The sequence below is a fragment of the Sorex araneus genome, chromosome 2 (assembly GCF_027595985.1).
Source record: "Sorex araneus isolate mSorAra2 chromosome 2, mSorAra2.pri, whole genome shotgun sequence".
Classification (NCBI taxonomy): Eukaryota; Metazoa; Chordata; class Mammalia; order Eulipotyphla; family Soricidae; genus Sorex; species Sorex araneus.
Genome location: NC_073303.1, coordinates 92,969,593 through 92,990,308, shown reverse-complemented (window position 1 = coordinate 92,990,308; position 20,716 = coordinate 92,969,593). Strand labels below are relative to the sequence as shown.

The window sequence follows — 20,716 nt, the reverse complement described above, 5'->3', positions numbered from 1 at the left end:
TTGGAGACTCAGAGTGGTAAGGGAAGAAGGGGTGCTTGCTAGGACTTCTTGAAGAGCCCAGTAAAACCTGGCCATTAGTCAGATGATGGGTATATATCTGGATCACTGCATGCCCCCAGCTCCACATCAAAGGGCCCTTTTGAACCACGTGTTGCCTGGCTTTATAGCAGAGAGCTACAGAAATCCCAGCTTTGCCAGTGAAACACATTCAGTTTTGTGGCATGGCAGGAAGAGCATGGAGCAGCCTGCAAGAAGAGCAAGGCTCAGAATGCACAAGAGATTCCAACCGGACAAGTTCAATATGATGAGGAATTAATGAATGAACCATGGTGCTGACCAGCATGGGAATATGAAAAGTGGTGAAACTTCTCCTAGCAGCAAACTTTGCATCAGTGAAACAAGACATACAACCTATGAGTCTCCTGTGAAAATCCAGTCATGTAACAAAATGATCTCAAAGACGCCACAAGGATTTTTTTAACTATCAATTTTACAAAACTCTTATGTCTCTGGTAGCTTATGTATCATTCCTAGAAGTATCTCAGAACCCTCTTGAACCAACAGTCCCATTACTAGAAGTGTCAAGCCAGGCGCAGTGGGTCTCTGAATGTGAATGCACCAACAAGGAGGGAAAACGTCTTCTTTTCTTTGAGATAGATGGGGGCCTGGGCCACATCGGGCAGGGCTTAGGGCTTATTCCTTGCTCAGGGAAACTTGGGGCCATATGTGGTGCCAGGGATTTAACAGAGGTCATCTACATGCAAGGGAAGTTCCTGTGTTCCGGTACCACCTCCCCAGTCCTTCTTCTTTGATGTTTCCGGCACCCACTTTGGACAGGTGTGCTGATGTATTTCCACTGAGGGAAAGAGGGATGAAGCGAAAGATAGGAAGAAAATGAAAAGAAGCCCCAACTCCCCCCTGTCCTTGTTAAAGTCATTCCTCACTCCTCTTCCTTCAGCCCCACTCACCCACCCTTGAAAGAGCCTCCCCCTCTGTGTTTCCCTTCCCTGGGCACAGAGACTTCCCAGCAAACAGCCCCAGTAGTCCAGCCCAGGATCTTATATCAGACTTTGTGCCTTTTCCAACCATCTCTTTTAGCTGGCTGCTACCTCCCATAAGACAACTGTGACATGGCAACAATGCTATCACCAGGTTTACCTTCTCCCACTTTGAACTTAATCATCTTACTTATTAGGTCTCCCCGCTCTCCCTCCCTCCCACCCTTCCTTCTTTCCTTCCCCTCCGCAAGTGAAACATACCCTCTACCACCCAGCTCTAATGTTAATTGCTGACTTCCTTCACAATTCTAAGCTTGGGCCTGTTTTGTTCTTTGGCTGTGGTTTCAATAATCATTTTGGGGGACTGGAGATTGGTTCAGTGGTAGAATACATGTTTTGTACTTCACACATGATTTGTATGGGCCCTGGGTTAAATCTCTGGATCTGAAGAGAAAACATCATTTCTACATTTGATTATGTTTTTATAATTGGTGATTACTGCACATCTGTATCAAGTAGAATTTCTTCTAAACCAAAGTTAGGAATTTTCACTGGTGTCTTTATAGTAATATTTTCTTTATAGTGTGCCACCTCATAATAAACAAATAGATTTTATACTGTGTTTTTATGAAATCAGCTAATCACCGAGAGACAGAAACCTAAACATCCTCATCATCTTCCCCCTTCTCTTAGTCCACCAATCACTGAATCACTTGCCCAGCCTGCCTCAGAAAATGCATGAGAATCCTGCACTGCTTGTCTCTGCCCGTCACTCAAACACAGAAACGAGTGTCCTCAAAGGAAGTGCTGTTACTTTCTGGAGGCCATTCTTGAAGAAAAAGACACAGGACAATTAATCTAGTGAGACCATTCCTCGGAGACTCATTTTGGTCCCAGGATACAATATGCAACACTGGATGCGCGACCTTGAGTCCATCACCTACGAAAACCATCTGTTCTGGCCCACAAGGTTTATTACATAAAACAATACGGAACAAAGGCAAAAGCTGGGTCTCTCTCTTCCTTCTACTAAGCAGAGACTAAGAGGTCTGATGGTAAAGTTAAAATAAAGGCTATAACATTTTCCAGTGTTATTATCTCTCAATAACCAAAAACTATCATTTTGTTTTGGAATGTTGGCATTTATACAGAACTCAAAAAAAAAAAAAAAAGAAGAAGAAGAAAGAAAAGAAAATCAGAAATGCTACATTTACCAGTGATAGGTGTCATCAGGCAAAGAGGAAGGAAGAACAGGGACAATTAATGTGAGAAATGGTCCTGCAAACCTAATGTCAGGCTTGAGAGCCAAACTCATCCTTTTGTGACAAAGCAGGTAAACTGCCTTACAAGCGCTTTCATGCATTTTGTTCTGCAGGTTTGCTCCCTGGTGGAATTGGAAAATAAGAGTATATTTGTGGAGGGTTGGGGGTTGAATGGCATACAGGAAAGGCCAGGTAAGGCCAAATGAGGAATCAGTCTCGGAGCTAGACTTATTTCTAGGAAAACCTTTAATTCCCTAATTTTCTCCTGCTCTTCTGGTCTCTGGGCCACACTCAGTAGTGTTCATGCAGTGCCTGGCTGGGAACCATGTAGTGAGACTGAACCTGGGGCTCCAGCTTGCAAAGCACATGCTGCCTTCCTTTGAGCTACCTTTCTTCTGACCCTTTTGTCATAGTGGGATGGTCAAACTCCCAAGGGGCATCCTTCACTGCTGAACAGCACCAGGGGCTTAGAAAGTTAAGCCTCTCCAACTTGCACCAACCAACTCAGTAATTTCTTAGACAGTGACTTTACCATTGCAAGACAGAATAATTATCATAATTGACTTTTATTGATCATTCTTTTGATAATCCTATTTATTGTATTGATGTAATAAAAAATATGAAGTAAATTTGGCCCCTGCAGCCGATCTCCACTACCCAGCTGCTGCCAAGCTCCAGGCCGCTTTCTGGACGCTCCAGCTGAGCCTCACACATGAACGAAGTCCCACAGAAGCCAGGTAATGTGGAACTTTGTGACCTTGGACTCTGGACTCAACTCACAGGGACGGAAGCAGAGATCCTCTGCCTGCTATCCCCTAATCTTCAATGACTCAGGGATATCCTCCATAAGCCACACCCTGCCACACCCTGCCAGCACCAGGTAATCTCATCGGCCACCCTCCAGATCTCAATGGCTGCTCCTCACAGACAGGTGTATAAAATCAGACCCCTATAGCCATGCCACCGGACTCCGCACCAGGCTGTCCTCACTCGGGGCATCCCAGAAGGGGGTGGGTGAGAACCCTCCCCACCCCAAGGGACACAGCCCTGGCAGCTGACCTCCACTACCCAACTGCAAACACGCTCCAGGCTGCTTTCCGGACCTCGCAACACATTTAAGACATTTTCTACCCATTTTCCATAATTACCCATATTTGATGGAGTTCAGACAGTAGGCAACAAATCATAGTGTAATACAATATACACATATATATGTATCTTGGAGAACCCGGCAAGCTACGGGCTACAAGTTGAGCCTGGCAAGCTACCTGTGGCGTATTCAATATGCCAAAACCAGTAATGATAGGTCTCATTTCCCTGACCCTGCAAGAGCCTCCAATCATGGGGAAAGACGAGTAAGGAGAGGCTGCTAAAATCTCAGGGCTAGGAGGAAGAGAGATGTTACTGGTGTCCGCTCGAGTAAATCGACGAACAATGAGATGACAGTGATATAGTGAAATTTGTTTGTGCCTGCTAATGGGACAGGTTTGGGTGGTGGGTGGGAAATTGGAGACATTGATGGAGGGAAAGTCACAATGGCAGTGAAACTGATATTGAAATACCAAATGCCTAAAAGAACTCTACTATGAACAACTTTGAAAATCACATTATTTTAATTTTTTTAAAAGGAAAGAAAAATAAAGTTAAGTCTCTCTGTCTCTATCTTTTGGTGATCTCTGCTTTACTTCATACCCATTTATAGTCTTTTACATGGGAAGAATTCCCACCAAACTTCTACTTGTATTCATTTTCCTTAATGGTGATCACTGAGCTTTATCTAGGCCTTTCACATAAAGTTGAGACCATTTTGGCAGAGAACTCTGTTGAAGGGCAGGAGACAGAGACAAGAGAGAATGAGAATGGCATCCCACTGCCAGATACATGTCTGACGGCAGGTTAAAACTGTACATATGAAATTTTCAGTTAGGAAGCACATGGTGTGGTCCAGGAGCCCTTCCATTACCTCAGACACACGATGACTAGTAAGAGAGATTTGCATTCACTGAATACACATGCATTTTTGGATATAGATATCAACTGGATAGATTGACTGGTATCTAGACACACTGAACTACAACTTAGTTTCTCAGTCAGATATTTACAGAGAACAGGTGATTCTAGGCCTCAGAAAGGAAGTTACTTGTTGTCAGCTTTCAGACCAGAATCTGGCCTAGAGTTGGAAGGAAAAATATAAATATTTTTCTGCCGTGGTTCATTTTGCAACAATGCACAGTTTCTTATTGAGCAAAGAAAAACATAAAGAAAGAGAGACAGAGAGACAGGAAGAAAGAAAGAAAGAAAGAAAGAAAGAAAGAAAGAAAGAAAGAAAGAAAGAAAGAAAGAAAGAAAGAAAGAAAAGAAGGAAGAAAGAAAGGAAAAAAGAAAAGAACAAAGAAAGGAAGAATTACAGAAAGAAAAAAAGAAAAGAACAAAGAGAGAAAGGAAGAATGAGAGAAAGAGAAAAAAAGAAAAAAGAAAGAAAGAAAGGCAGGAAGAATGAAAGAATGAATGAAAGAAGGGAAAGAAAAAAGAAAAAAGAAAGAATGAAAGAAAGAGAAAGAGAGAAAGAGAGAAAGAAAGAAAGAAAAAGAAAAAAAGAAAGAAAGGAAGGAAGGAAGGAAGGAAGGAAGGAAGGAAGGAAGAAAGAAAGAAAGAAAGAAAGAAAGAAAGAAAGAAAGAAAGAAAGAAAGAAAGAAAGAAAGAAAGAAAGGAAGGAAGGAAGGAAGAAAGAAAGAACCCCTCAGCCATGCTTGCTGTTAAATGTTACACTTGAGTTCCTGATCAAGTGTTAAGTACTATCTAACACAATAATCCCTATGTTTCAGCTAATAATACTGATAATACCATAAGCCAAAGTTGCATTAACCATGCATTCTGGTAAGTCTCACAAGAACTTCATGTGGCCTGCAGCTATTATCCCATTTTACAGGTGAAGTAACCAAGATATAGAATAACTATGGAACTTGACCCAAATGTTGAGTCTTTGGACTGACTGGTTGGTCTACACTGGATTTTGGACCCAGGCTCAGCTAGCAATAGAAAGATGACTCCACTTCCACTCACCATTGAGTCCTGATCTCTGTTCCTAGAAACCCCCTATAAGCCTAGGAGAGACCCCTGGGAAGTGCAGGGTATTCTTGGAGTTCTTGCAAAGTAGCCAGATCAGATCTAAGTACCAAGTGCTGAAAATAAGAAACACTGTGGTGAACTGGGAGAATTCTGAAAACTCCTGGATTCCAGAGATAAGGCAGCAGCTGGGGAGCCAGGAGACAAGGAGACTAAGTAGCAGCAGGTCACAGTAGAGTGTGTGCTACAGATACTGAAGAGTCTCCTACTGCTGTTGAGTAGGGAGGCGACAGGTCAATGTCTCATTTAGAGGCTGGAAACTGGTGGAAGGAGGAATTGAAGGAACAAGACAGGAAGCAGGGAACCAACCATTCATTTGTTGCAGTGGTATAGACAAGAGATACACAGACGGACAAGAGATACAGCCTGGATGACAAGGAGGGAAGAACTCTGCCAACTGCAAATAAAGTTCTATGAAGAGAACTTCTCTGCAGAGAAAGAAAAGGGTAAATTTATAGAACTCTGGCCAACCTGGAAAACAGATCCACAAATGATGGAGACATGAGTCTGAGAAGAAAGACCTTGGCTACAGACACAGACCTGAGCTCAGACAACGAACTCAGCGCCTACCACAGAACACACCCATGATGAGAGAATCCAGAACCCCAGAAGAGCAGAGGCACTGAAACAGCGTCCTGGATGAGCTCATGAAGGAGGACATGAAAACCAGCTGCAAGTAGAAGACACTGGGGTGTTAATGTCACAAATCTAGAGACTGACAATGTCCTTCTTTTTCTTTTTTTTGAAAGTAATTGCTTTATTGGGTTGGTGATATGACAGTCAATTTTTTTATTTCTAAAAAATTTTTATTAGTGAATCATCATGAGGCACAGTTACAAACTTATGAGCTTTCATGTTTGCATTTGGTTTACATCCCTCCACCAATGCCCATTCTCCTCCACCAATGTTCCCAGTATCCCTCCCACCACCACCACCCCAACCTGCACTACCCCACCCTGCCTCTGCAGCAGGGCATTCCCTTTTGTTCTCTCTCCTGTTGAACAATGTCCTTCTTATCTAGTGCACTATGAAATCCAATCAAGTAAGGCCTAATAGAGAAGCAGAAGGCCTTGTCTTAGGAGGTGAGCACTGGGGCCTTCTTGAAAGGAGTCTCAGTAACACATTATGAACAAAAGCCAGATGTCAGAGAGAACACAAGGAGCAGAAGCTAGGTTTGGGGTCATGCATTAATGATGTACATTAAGCACCTTTTATCCAAAAGGTGTATTAAACCACCTCTCAGAAGGTGTGCTGTAGATTGTCAATTTGAGTTGGAAAAATGCATGTGACTATTGAGGCTGGGGAAAGGGGCCTCGGACATACTGGTGGGATAGAGGTATGGTATATGCATATATCTAAATCACAGAGCCAAAAAAAATTGTAACCAAGACACTAAACTACAATAACCAAACCTAAAAAAATGTGTGCGTTAAGGACTCAAGGTAGGGGGGAAGCTGGGAACACTGGTAAAGGAAAGGCTGTACTGGTGGTGGGATTGGTGTTGAAACACTGTGTGTCTAAAACTCTATTATGAATGACCTTGTAAATCACAGTAGCACTGTTGTCCTGTTGTTCATTGATTTGCTCAAGTGGGCACCAGTAACATTTCCATTGTGAGACTTGTTGCTGTTTTGGGATTGGAGCAATAGTACAGTGGGTAGGTAGGGCATTTGCTTTGCATGCAGCTGACCCGGGTTTGATTCCTCCATCCCTCTTGGAGAGCCCGGCAAGCTTCCGAGAGTATCCTCCCGTCCACATGGCAGAGCCTGGTAAGCTACCCATGGTGTATTCAATATGCAAAAAAAAAAAAAAAAAATCACAGTGTCTTAATAAAAAATAAAATTGTACAAAAAAAAAGCTCAGATTTATGTCAAGAATGCAGATAAAATTCACTTCTGCACAATTGGAAGATTTAATGTTCTGCTTCTCCAAATGAAAAGAAAATTGAAGAGGACAGAAAGTCCTGCTTCACATGTGAAACTGGGTTCTGAAAAACCTGATTAGAAGCGAGCTAACTACATTGAGAAGTTAATCAAATTCCCCATCAGTACCCAGAAAGTATTAAAGGAACGTTTCAAACCAGACGAGAAGATGCTGCTGAGGTAATGTTCAAGATTAGACAAGGCCAAGATGGCTTTCTGGACTAAAGGTGAAGGTGCTCTTCCCTTCCACTCACAGCAAGCAGGAAGCGTCTCACCGGGCAGAGTCTTCAGTGGAGCTTCCATAACTGAGCACAACAGGGAGTTCCTGGATGGGAACCCAAAGGCTCAGAGGTCAGACTCTGAGCCTGCTCCTCGGTGATGGGTCTTCTGCTCCCTACAGGGCAGCGACAACAGCACAGTGGCAAAAAAAGAAGGTTCTGGGTGATGAGTGAGGAGAGCAGAATTACATGTCACTGTTTCAGGACCTCAGCTTAATGGCCTCCTTGATTTGGTGCTGGAGACAGAGCTAGAGTTAGACACTGAGAAGATGACGGAGGAGAGCACTTCAGGCCTAACTGGAATCCAGATGTGTCTCAATTCCAAATGCAGAACAATCTTCTGTGATTGATTAGATTGAATAGAATGGTCAGTGCAGGGCAATTTAGACACTTCTTGATAGAAACTGGGATAGAACACAGGCAAGTTTACAGCACAGAGAACCCCACAGTAACTCCACAGCATTTCCACAACAAGCACAGATAGAAGAGAGCAGTCAAAGGCACAACTAACCAAAAACCCATGGTTAGGGTTCAGGTGTTGGATCTATTATTCATAATCTGAGTCATTCTGGCTAAGATTATGAAAACACCATTGATTTTAATTCCATATCTGAAATAGGAAAACACGTCCTTGACTATCTGAACAGGCTTGAGAAACATATGATAGCAGGTTTTATTATTGCTGCCCTTAATCAATTAACTTGTATATTCACTGAGGCACCTCCTGAAAGATTACCAATTTCCCTGCCCTGCCATCCTAAAGGTATCCCATGATCCTCCCCAAAAGTCTGTCACAAAGGGATGTATCAGTTTTTGCCCATGACTCAGGGCCAGTCCCTACTAAAAGACCCCCCTCCTATAGAGGCACAGAAAAGTACTACCACACCTTACAAAGCCCCTACACTACCCTCTACCCAGTTCATACATTCACTACAACTCATACTTGTAAAGAGAGATTTTTTTAAGGTGTGCTTAAATTATTTAGCAGCATTAACAACCATGCTAATATATCAAGCAATCTGATCTGTTATGTAGAGAGAAGAATAGAGCAGTCCTGTACTCAAAGGGGTCTACTAGACTCTCTTACTATGGTTATTACCTTCCATCTGGAGTCCTAGAAGTAGGGTTATATACTGTCTCCTTTGCACTAGATTATCTATCTACCCTTGGAGGCGAAGCCAATTGGTAACTTTCTTCCCTTTCTGGTAAGTGACCTACATACACTCAAGAGTTGGTGTGATTTTTGTGTCCCTTCCTCTCCCTGACTACCATCCAACAAGTTTCCTATCAGCTCTCTAATCTACCAAGTCTCTTGAAGGCATCCCTTCTTTTTTAACTAAAGAAGCTCAAAAGAAATGTCCCCTGCATGTTCTCTTGACCCACGTACCTAATTGCTCTAATTTCCATACTGTACAACAGTAGTTTTTTTTTTTTTTTAACAATCACTTGATAAAACAATTCTGTTGAATACAGTGCAAACTCCTTAGCAAGGTCCACATCTCTAACCTGAGTTCCCAGCACTGAAGAAAAATGCTGTTCTGTCCACACCTTGTTGGCACCCCTTCCAAATACAGTCCAGTCACCATGAGGAAGCTTGCCTATTCCACACCTCACTCCCTCCTCTATGATCTGAAGGCCACAGCATAGTACTTGCTTTTTTGTTTGTTTGTTTGTTCGTTTGCTTCTTGGGTCACACCCAGCGATGCTCAGGGGTTACTCCTGGCTTTGCACTCAGGAATTACTCCTAGCGGTGCTTGGGGGACCGTATGGGATGCCGGGGATGGAACCCAGGTCGGCCACATGAAAGGCAAACGCCCTACCCGCTGTGCTCTCGCTCCGGCCCCAGTACTTGTTTTTTTTGGCCAAGATTTTCCTGCCCCCTCAGGATCAATTTAGCCTTTCTCCAGCTCCCATTATACAATCCATCACAACATACTGTGACAATGTGTGTTTTCATGGGGCTGCAAGGAACCTCAAGTTCTGCCTACACAGCACCTGTAAGGTCCATATATTCAGTTACTGGCTAAAACCCACTCACTACAAAATAATTCTGTCCATTCAACATGCAGATAGCAGGCATGTTCAAGATGGTGTTTTTCCAACCTTTTTTTAAAAAACAAAACAAAACAAAACAAAACAAAAAACATTGACAGACACTGATCCACAGATTAGCAGTTGAAAAACCACTGGGCTAGGTAGCAATAACCAAGGTCAAGTGTTTTAGCACTGAGCCTGATGACCAACTCCTAGCAAGCAACACAACTAACTGCACAAGTAGCCTAGTCAGGCATGTGCAATCCCAGCTATCAAACATCAACATCGGGAAAAGGAGGAAAAAGAATATCATTGTTTTTAATTCATAAAAAGACACACACAAAAAAAAATAAACGGTCTCCACAAGATTTACAGAGAAGTGCTAGTAATACGGACAAAGAAGAAAGGCTACGGGGGTGGTTCCACACCCAGCTGTTTAGGCACAGGTGCACAGAGCAAGTGCATTCAGAGCACATCGCCTTCCTATCTGTCACTGCACAGCAGAGGTGGCAGCGCAAAAGAGAAAGTTCTGTAAAAATAATAAAGGGATCTAAAATGCAACCGTGGAAAAATTACAGAGGAGAAGAAATGACTCTCTCAAAAACTACCTGAGCACAAGGAAAATAAGATAGTGGGAGGGACTTCTGACCAATGGCCCTGAAACTCCTCACCAAGACCGAAGAAGCAGCAATCCACGTGAGGGCGGGTGGCGGGTCAGCTGCATGGCGCTCCCCCTAGAAGGAGGCCTGGCCGGTGGGTCTCCACACACCGCCATCTAATACAGACCCACATGCAAGTTTCGGGTTCCACTGTTTCCTTCTCTGAAACCCAGGGATAAGAAGACACTGGCATCACATAATCACGGGTGGGGACTTCAAAGACTATATTATAAAAAAGAGTGTTCCCAAACATATACATCAGCATGCCAGAAAGCTGCAGCATTATAGAGCACCACTCTTCGTCTTTCCTCACCCAACAGACACCTCAGAAGAGATGACCAGAAAACATCTGAATAGCCTAATGTAGCTAGGGGCATGCTTCCTTCCTAGCCTCTCTACACCACAGATCAAATGGCATATGTCACTGTTCAGTGAAGTCCTCTCCCTCTTCAGTATTTTCCCTCTGATTTACACTTCTTTCATCAAAGGTGGGAAGGGGCCTCCCAGTGGTTCTCAGGAGGTTCGGGGACCCTAACGGCACTTCTCACCCATCTGCTCAGCATGAGGGCCAGGGGGTGTAATGCTCTCGGCCCCTGCCAGGGATACTAAGTCCACCTAGCAGAGATGAAGACCTCCAGAGTCACACTGGCATCCTTGGGGCCTCCGGGCTGTACCGAGTGATGCCCGAGGGAACTTGTGGTGCTCAGAATCAATCTGCCGTACTATTTCCTGGCACCTGATTTACTTATTTTTATGGCATTTATTATCTTCCAATATAACATATTATATACTTACTTATTCTACTTCTCCCTCCAAGAGAATATGAAATCCATGTGGGCAGAATTCCTTCCATTATTTTGATCACTGTGTATTATAGCACCTAGAACAATATCTACAGATTGTGGGCTCAGTACCAGTGAGATCTAGAGAACACTGTTTTCCCACCAGCTGACTGTGCTGTGGCTGTGAGCCGCTGTGGGCAAGAGGAAAAATGCATGAATACCATGGAACAGACTGGGGCAACAGTCTGGGTTAACTGCACCTTTTTTTCCCCATAAACTTTCACAATTTCCAGAATTTCTATATTATGTCATTTGTCTTAAATAGTTGGAAACCTATAATTGTTTAGTCAAATACATTAAAAACCAAAACTGGCCATAGGCCCTGAGAGTGACTAGAGCATTTCATGGGAAAGAAGCGGTGGTGAGAGTCTGTGACGCGGGGTCTGAACCTGCGAACCTTCTATCCAACTGGAACCCCAATCCCACCTGGCTGGTGAGATGGCCCACACTGGTCTCCTGGCCACCTCACTGACCCTTCTCTGACACTATCCCAAGAATAAGTCTAAAAGATGTTAGAGTTATCAAAGATGACCAGTCAGGTCATATCTTTGCTCCAATAGTCCAATGTCTGCCTTTAGCTTGTAAAAAGAAGATTCCATAGCCTCGGAGGCCACGCACCCTAGGCTAAACGGCTCCAGCCACATTCATCCATGCCTCTGCCTACCATTCTGCGCCCTTCCTGACTCTTCCCTTTGCAGATCATCACAAGGCAACTCTGCCCTGGAGCAAGGACAACTTTCCTAATTGACCTCGCCAGGACAAGTGTCCACGTCACTCCCCTTTCAGAGTCCTGCAGGTTCCCACAGAGCTTACAGTGAGGGAACGCTAGATGACTCTCTGCCGGCACCCTCTGAGGGCATCCTCCACCCATTTTACTGCACCAGCCTTCTCCTCGGGCTTTCAGGCTATTCCTTCTCCCTTAACAAAACCTCTAGCCCAGTCTTCTCTACTTGGCTTAACCTCCACGACAACTTCTGCGACCAGGTGGGCCATTTCTGTCCCTCTGTGGTTGTCTCACGGGATTTTGCTAGATGTCCATTTCTGCTCTGGGACCCAGAGCCTACCTTCGGCTGAGCCTCTTGTGTCATGCTCTGTGACAACCACAGAAAAAAAAACCTACAGAGTCTAAATGCTGCGGGAAGCAAAACAAAAAGGGCATAGGGTTGTCTCAGTGAAGCAAACATGTCAGCAATGATGTAATCCAGTCAAAGTAGTGTCCTGGGTGAGCAACTGGTCCAGCTGGGTGTGATGTTGATCCCATTCATCAAAGCAAAGCCTCAAGGCCCAGATCTCCAGAGCATGAATCATGGGATATGCCAAATAAGTGCCCCACCCCCAATGTTGAAACAATGCTTTCTCTTTGCATTGAATGAAAACATCACTGTGTCTCATAGGTTTCATAACTTGATGAGCTCAACATCTGTCTTAACCCCAAGTTACAAAAAAATACCCATATATTTGGTTGTTGTTTCTCAGGGGGAACGTTCCCCAGACAAGCTCCTATTCATTCTTCAAGTCTTAACTTCACATGCTGTTCCCCCTGCCTTGTTCCCAGAAACTTCCACACTCTCCCAGGAAGAAGGGCATTTTCCTTCCTGTCTACCCCAGCCTCTTCCAGAGCACCTTGTAAAATCAGATGGCAGTAATCCTTCTCCAATGTCATCTGCTGTCTGCAGCAATAAATACCCCCAGCAGAGCACTCCTACTGCCCCACAGGTGCCCAGTGGAGAAAGCACAGTGCTCAACCCAGGGGGATAATATCCCAGGTCCAGGTACCCAATACAAGATGAGAAGAGGAACTCCTTCCTAACAACAAAAAATACACAGATAAAGTAAATTTTAGGACCAAAGAGCACACTCAACGGACTGGAATGCATAACAGGAGGCCTGAATTCAATCCCTGGTACCCTGGCACCCCACGGTCACTGAGCACTGCAAGGACAGACCACTGAGCACTAAGCCATGAGTGGTCCCTAACTACTGCTGGATGTGACCCCAAAACAAAAAAGACTATGAGGACGTTTTTTGTTTTGTTTTGTTGGTTTTTTTTTTTTTTGAGTCAGATGTCAATGGGCTATACCTGTGAGGTATGGCCAGGGCTACTCCTGGCTTAGTGCTCAGGAGTAGTGAATAGTGTTCAGAGGGCCATATGTAGTGCAAGAGATTTGAACTGAGGTCAGCCATAGGCAACTGGAATCATAAGAGTGCCCAGTAGCTGCATTCATAAGAAAGATAAAACAAAAATAAGCCAGTGGTCCAGCAGCAGTGGAATAGCTGCCTGCATGCTGCTGGAGTCACACCACAGACAGGCCCAATTTCACACAGAGGATGATCAGACCTCAACGCCCCAGAATCAGAATTACATGCGAAAGCCCCATGCTGCTAATACTGGGTCAAGTTCAAACCAAAGAAAACTAACAAAGCGTGTAGCGCCACATTCAGAAATAATTAAAATAAAGTTCCAATACTTGCACTGTTAAATTACCTCGCTTACGGATGCGTACTTGGATTTCTACGTGAACCCAGATATGTATTCTGGTAAACACAAACAGGTAATTCTCCCAAAAGTCAGGAGAGTGGTCTCACTGGGTTCAAGCAGGGCAACTGGAGGGGGTCTGACGACTGGCAATGACTTTTCTGGGAAATATCTGCAGGAGTTCTTACTTCATGAATATTCATGAGACCACACATTTGCAAGCTCTGTGGTCTCCTAAAAGTACATTCTCTTCCATAATAAGGAAGAGTTAAAAGCAGCCAGCTAGGAAGACAGCTCCTAGAGCCAAAGGGCATGGCAGGCTCTTACTGGGCCACAAGATCCTTCCTGGGCAGAGCAACCCCCCAAGCACTGCCAAGTATAGCCCTCACAGTCCCCAAACTCTCATGGAACCAATCCCAGATATGGGTCTGAGGGCCCCTGAGTATCACCAGAGTGGCCCTGGCACCCCCCTGCCCCCCCGCAACCACCTCCACCCCAGAACAGCTAGGTCCAAGCACAAAGCCATCCTACCATCACTGCCAGACATGTACATTTAGAACCACACAGGGTGTGGCGAAACTGTTCCCGAAATGGACAGAGCCTAAGGAGGTCAGGTACCAGGCCTTCCCCTTCTGTTGGGTCTTCTGTCCACTGCAGACAATCGAGTACAGGATTCTAGAGAGCCACGAAACTAAACATGGGGAAACAAAATCCTTGATGGGTTCGCTGCCGGCTTAACCTTGCTATACAACAGTAAATATGCCCATGAGAAGCTTCTCTTTCACTAAGAGAAATTTCATCAGACCAAATTTCTTAAACTGCCATGTCGCATTATCCACACATTATCATTCAACAAAACTTAACGGTCCTAGAGCTAGAATGTAGGATGTAGGCCATAGGCTTAAAGTTTTTGAGAGATATGCAGACTACATCCAACCCTTTGCTCTGATAAGGCACTTCAGCAGATAAATGACATGTGCCAAACCCACACTCCATAGCCAAGAGAAGCAAGGTTCAGATTATCACTTTAAGAGATACCTGCACCCCCAAAACTGGTAAATCTGCCACTCAGAAAGAAACAAATGCATATTCATAAGAGAAGGGTCTGAAACTATAAATAATAAGGAATACATTTAAAAGGAAATTCCTGAACTCTTTTGTTTGTTTATGGGCCACAGCTGGGGGTTACTCTTGGTTCTACACTCAGATTTCCCTTCTGGTGGTACTCAGGGGACCATATGCAATGCCAAGGATCAAACTCAGGTTGGCTGCACGTGAGACAAATGCCCTACCCACAGTACATCACACCAGTCCCAGCAACTCTTCAACCCTTACAGAGCACATGCGTCTAGAATACCGACTCCCTCCCCTCCTTCTCCAGCCTGAGTTCACTGGTAAATATGAGCCACCAAGTGCATTTAGAACCACACAGGGTGTGGCGAAACTGTTCCCAAAACGGACACAGAGCCCAAGGAGGCACAGACAAGCACAAGGAAGAGAGAAAAACGTGCCGTAAAGAGCCACGTGAGAAAGGAGTGGATAGGCATGCCATGGTGCCTCAGGGCAAGCCCACTTCCAGAAACGGGTGGAATCCTGAAGGCAAACCTCTACTGGGGTCTGTACCAGAGAGGAAAAGCAATGCTGTATGAATGAGAAACTCACTCCCGTCTGGGCCGCATAACCTATGGGCAGCTTTTACCCTGCACACTGGGGTCTGACCACAGCCTTCCTGAAGTGGGAAGGCTGGAGCAAAAGCCTGCTCACCCTGGCTGTGCTCCGAGGAAAGTGTCTTAAGGTTGGTCTGATCAGACGTTTTCAAGATTTATAAACTTGAGAGTGGGAGGTCGAGTCCATGTTCCAGGGCTGGCCACAACAGGACCCAAACTAAGCCTGAGGAAAAAGATCCAGAGGGGGGAAAAGCCAGGCCTTTATATCATTTAACAAGCAAAAGTCATCTGTTTCAAAGAAAGGCCAGAGATAAATTAAACAATTTAAAAGAATAAGTGTTTTGAAACAGTGGGGTATCCTAAGTTCAAAAAAAAAAAATGGCTTGTGTGGAGGCAATTATCTCATCACAATAAATAACACTAAATCAATTCACACTAATTGCTTTTCATGCCAAAGCTCAGAAGACTCTTCAGTGGTCTCTCATTATTGATCTTTTCGTAATCACTTGTGCTGTCAAAAATGCAATATTTCCAGAGAATATACTGTGCACTATTAGACAGACAGGATTTTAATTTAACAGAAGACAATTCAATTTCCCTTCCCTAACCCCTCCCACCGAAGTGCTTGAAAAATATAAAATACAAGGAAGCGTTAGCTAGCATAAGAGGTTTTCAGCAGAGACAGTTCACTTCAGAATGATGCAATAAATGTCTCAGACTGTGGGCCACCAGCCCCACCCACCCACCCTAAGGTTTTTCTTCACACATAATGCAACTCTTAAGAAGAGAAAAAAGTGCATTCTTCACTTTCATGCAAATGCAAAACAAACACAACCCGAAGAAACCCTACACTTTACTTTTACTGGCTTTGTCCCATGGTTCAGTAATTTCCACTGAACTTGGAAAATGTTCTGGCCACAAATCTTAGACTCAGCATTTTATTTAAGGATTTTGCTTGAGATTCTGATACTAAACATATAACTACAGTTTTATATAAGCAAGCAGTGAAGGGGGAAAAGGACAAGGAATAAAAATATCCCTTGCTAGGCTTGAGAAGAGAGCATAGAGTACTAGTTAGATAGTAGCTTTGTCTACAAAGAAATGTAGATCAAAATCCCAGCACCAGTCTCTTCTCTTACCTACCCTCGGCCCCACACATATTTGTGGTGAGACCCAACTACTGACCAGTCCTCCTAACCCCTGTGTCCCCTGGTCACTGGTGTAGCTGGGAATGATCATGCTGGACAAGAACTGAGTGTTAAAAGTAAGTAAAGTGATATTCTTGATAACCTTTCAGTATCGAGAGAAAGAGAGAGAGAGAGAGAAAGAGAGAGAGAGAGAGAGAGGAGAAGGAGAGAAAAGCATCTGCCATAGAGGTAGGCAGGGGGTGAGGGTTATGGGAGAGAACCTGGGGACACTGGTACTGGGAAATGTACACTGGTGGAGGGATGGGTGTTGGAATATTATATGACTGAAATCCAATCATGAACAGCTTTGTAAGGGTCTATCTCACAGTGATTCAATTAAAAAATTAAAAAAATAAAATAAACTGGTAAGAGCTTAGATACCTAAGGACTAGGTATTGCTCTACTTATGCAAACTGCCTGGACAGGGCAAATCCAAGATTTAAAAACAAAACCAAAAATCCCAGTTCCACCACTTCCTAATTGTGGTGTTTAGAATTTGTTATTTCATTGGACTTCAGACTTTAGTTTTTCCATCTGTAAAATGGGACTATCAGCACCTCCACTGCAAAGGTTTTGAGGGCAAAGCAAATCCCTAATGTAAAGAAAGCCTAACAAATCACTTGTGTCTTCTTTATTCTGAGGCTAGGCATTTAACTAAATATGCAGCCTTTCAATGGCTCTCTCTGATAGAGAGACAAAACCATCTCCAGGGTTCTAGGGCAAATACAGCAGACATAAAGCCAAATGACTCAGCATTCTGAGGGGAACTGAGAATCTCACTAGGTGGTTTGACAGGGATGTGTACTTCTCTACATTTCGCCTGTCTGAGATCACTGCTGTACTTCCTTGCTCACTCAGCTCGGGCTGAAAATCAGGAGTAAATGACTTACACAGCCACATCCTGGCTGACCTTATCCAAACACCACCCTTGTCCAATTCAGCATCTAATCCCTTCCTTGTTCTGAGGTAGGATGTTCGCTGTCCACTGCATGCGTAACTCATTCTGGCTTTAGATGGACACATGAGGAACACCCTTGCAACCTGTTTCAGAACCAGGATCGACTCCCTCTGACTAGTAGACTATGATCAGTAACCAAACCATCTTGGCTTTAGGGTTTTTTAAAGCTATAGGATCTACATGATAGAGTAATAGTGCATTAATCAAATTAAAACAACTTCAGTCAGTGATAGAGCTGGAGTAATTAGGAGCTGACGTTCTGCGTTCCCACAGCAAACAAATCATAACTTTCCTGCAGCACTTAACTGCTGCAGCTTCTATGCATGTAGCTCTTCCGAGACTTGGGAGGTTCGGCAGAGAGGAGCCAGGCCTCCTCCCGCACCCCTGCCGCGGTACCGTTCCTGGCACATTATGGGTGCTGAGAGCGTGCTGAACAAAACGAGTAAACATTTCATCGGCTTTACAACAAATATTCAGAGGAAATTTTATTATTTTATTTTTATTCACATGGTCTCTTAAAATTCTAAATGCTAAATCATGGGATCAGATGCTTCATCTGGAATATTTATGGCGCTAGGAAATGATCCAGCACTCAGAGGCACAGACTGGACCCGAGTTTAAATCTTGGCACCACATAATTCTCATCCCAATACCACTGGATGCAGCCTTGAGGGCTCCAGAGCGGTCCTGGTGGCCTGGGCACTGCATGGCCCCAGCAGAATTGTGCATCCCCAGATCCTAGCACGGATTATTTAGCTGGGAGGGGGGTTGGGGTGGAACTGCCAGGAATAACCCCTGGGCCCTGTCAGCAATGATGAAACCAACAATCAAAATCCCAGTCCTATTTTTGTGAAAATACTTTATGTTTACAGACTTCAGTTTAACCAGAGGCAAAATATTTATTCCTCAGGCTTCATGAGATAAATCTTTTAGCGTCTGTCTGAATTTTAGGTACATAGCAAACAAATTTTACAGTGTCTTTGCAAGACGATGGTCTGGCAGGTTTCCCATTTGAAACAACATACTCATCTACCCTCAAAAAAGGTTTAGGATTGAAAGATAGAAGGTCAGTTCCCAGCTTCCATAAGCCAGGGCAGACTAATGATCAGAGCTATTTTTCAAATGAGCTGAGGCCTTAGTTTTTAGAAATGAGTAACACTAATGAAGGAAGGCTCAGCATTAAGTCACACTGAACAGTTTCCAACATGCACAGATTTTGAAAAATGCTGATTTCTTTCCTTCTTCCCTCCCTCCCTCCCTCCCTTCCTTCACAGACCTGTACATCACTGTATCACTGTTATCCCATTGTTGGTCTATTTCCTTGAGCATGCACCAATAACGTCTCTATTCCTCCCAGCCCTGAGACTTTAGCAGCCTCTCCTTTCTCGTCTTTCCCAATGATTGGAGGCTCTTTTAGGGGTCCGGGGAATGAGATCTACCATTACTCTTTTTGGCATATTGAATACGCCATGGGTAGCTTGCCAGGCTCTGCCCATGCGGGCAGGATACTCGGTAGCTTGCTGGGCTCTCCAAAAGGTATAGCTGCCTACTGTCTGAACTCCATCAATTTTCTAGTACTGATGCCTTGCACGTGGCAGACCCGGGTTTGATTCCTCCATCCCTCTCGAAGAGCCCGGTAAACTACTGAGAGTATCCTGCCCGCACAGCAGAGTCTGGCAAGCTCCCCATGGTGTATTCGATATCCCCCAAACAGTAACAAGTCTCACAATGGAGACGTTACTGGTACCTGCTCGAGCAGTGCTACAGTGCAGTTATTTAATTCTGTGCTCTTTATGACTGACTGCTAAGAAGTTCAAAATGCAATTACAGTAACAACTGCCTTCTACTAGTCTACAGTTTTTCACTTTTTTTCACTTTATTTTACTTTTTAAAAAAATGTAACCCTCTTAAGTAAAATCACATGTTTTGTAAAAACAATAATGTAAATACAGAGAAACAAATTATATGGATGCATTTTAAAACTTTTTCTGATATATAAGATTAACATTCAAATTAGATAATTCTAAACATATTCTTTGTCCCTCTCTGAGAGCCCAGCAAGTTACCAAAAGTATTCCACCCACATGAAAGAGCCTGGCAAGCTCCCCATGGTGTATTTGATATGCCAAATACAGTAACAATAACAGGTCTCATTCCCTTGACCCTGAAAGAGCCTCCAATCTTTGAGAAAAACGAGTAAGGGGAGGCTGATAAAAGGGCTAGGACAAATGGAGAGTTACTGGTGCCTGCTCGAGCAGATTGATGAATGACAGGATGATAGCGATACAGTGATAAATATATTAATTCTGGTTAGGTAAAATGTTTTCATAGGTAAAAGTGACAATAAGTACAAAGAAACACTTTAAGATCTTTTCTAAGTCTAATCTTATTTTAAGGTAGCGCTGTAGCACTGTCGTCCTGCTGTTCATCGATTTGCTTGAGCGGGCACCGGTAACATCTTCATTTTGAGACCTGTTGTTTTTGGCATATCGAACACACCATGGGTAGACAGCTTCTTAAAATTAAAACCAGGTTGAATTCATGTGCAAGGAGACTAACCCTGAACCAACCATATAACCGAGAACATTGCTATTGACAGAGCTGTGTGTAGATTTGAAAACACTTCTATCAACAGAGGCACCATCTATCCAGGAGTAAGAGGAAGGAAAACACCACAAGGCAATCATGTCTCCTTTCAGAATAAGTGTAGGTTGTTTATTTGCAAGAAAGCAGAGTTGAAAACCCAGACTGCAGGAATAGTCTATTTTGTTTAGAGACCCCTGATTCAGCAGGACTTCATCTTACCCAGGTTTATCTTTCTGGCCATACGTAAAACTGACAATGGAGGTCCCATCCTAGAAAGTACATTCTAATTACAGATACAAAAAAAAAAAAAAAGCACAGAACACCTTCTCTAACATTGAATTCTCAGTGATCTGATGGGCTTTACCAAGATTACACTGACCCGTTGATTTTGAAATAACACTGAAACATTTTCAACACGAAGAAGCCCCTGTGTAGGGTTACTTGTAACAGCAAAATCTGGCAATACCAAATTATCCAATTACAAAGAAAAGGGACTGCTTAATTAAACTATCACACTCTTCTTTTTTGAGCAGTCATTGAAAGTAGTTTATAATTATCTTTTAAGGATTGAGAAAATGCCTATACCGATAATAAATAAAAATACTAATAATCCTGTCCAGCCGTTAACTGAGTTTATTCTAATTCATAAGGGAAGCATTCTTAGCAAACCACCTGGCAACTTATCTAAGCCACATTCTGCAGTAGAGCTTTCTCAGCAGTA

The 20,716-nt window shown here is 43.7% G+C and overlaps 1 protein-coding gene across 1 annotated transcript in view; it reads right to left on the bottom strand.

The window, feature by feature from the left end:
- The window catches only part of ZFAT (zinc finger and AT-hook domain containing), a 198,191-nt gene that overhangs the window by 44,876 nt on the left and 132,599 nt on the right, over window positions 1-20,716 (bottom strand). The window lies entirely within an intron of this gene.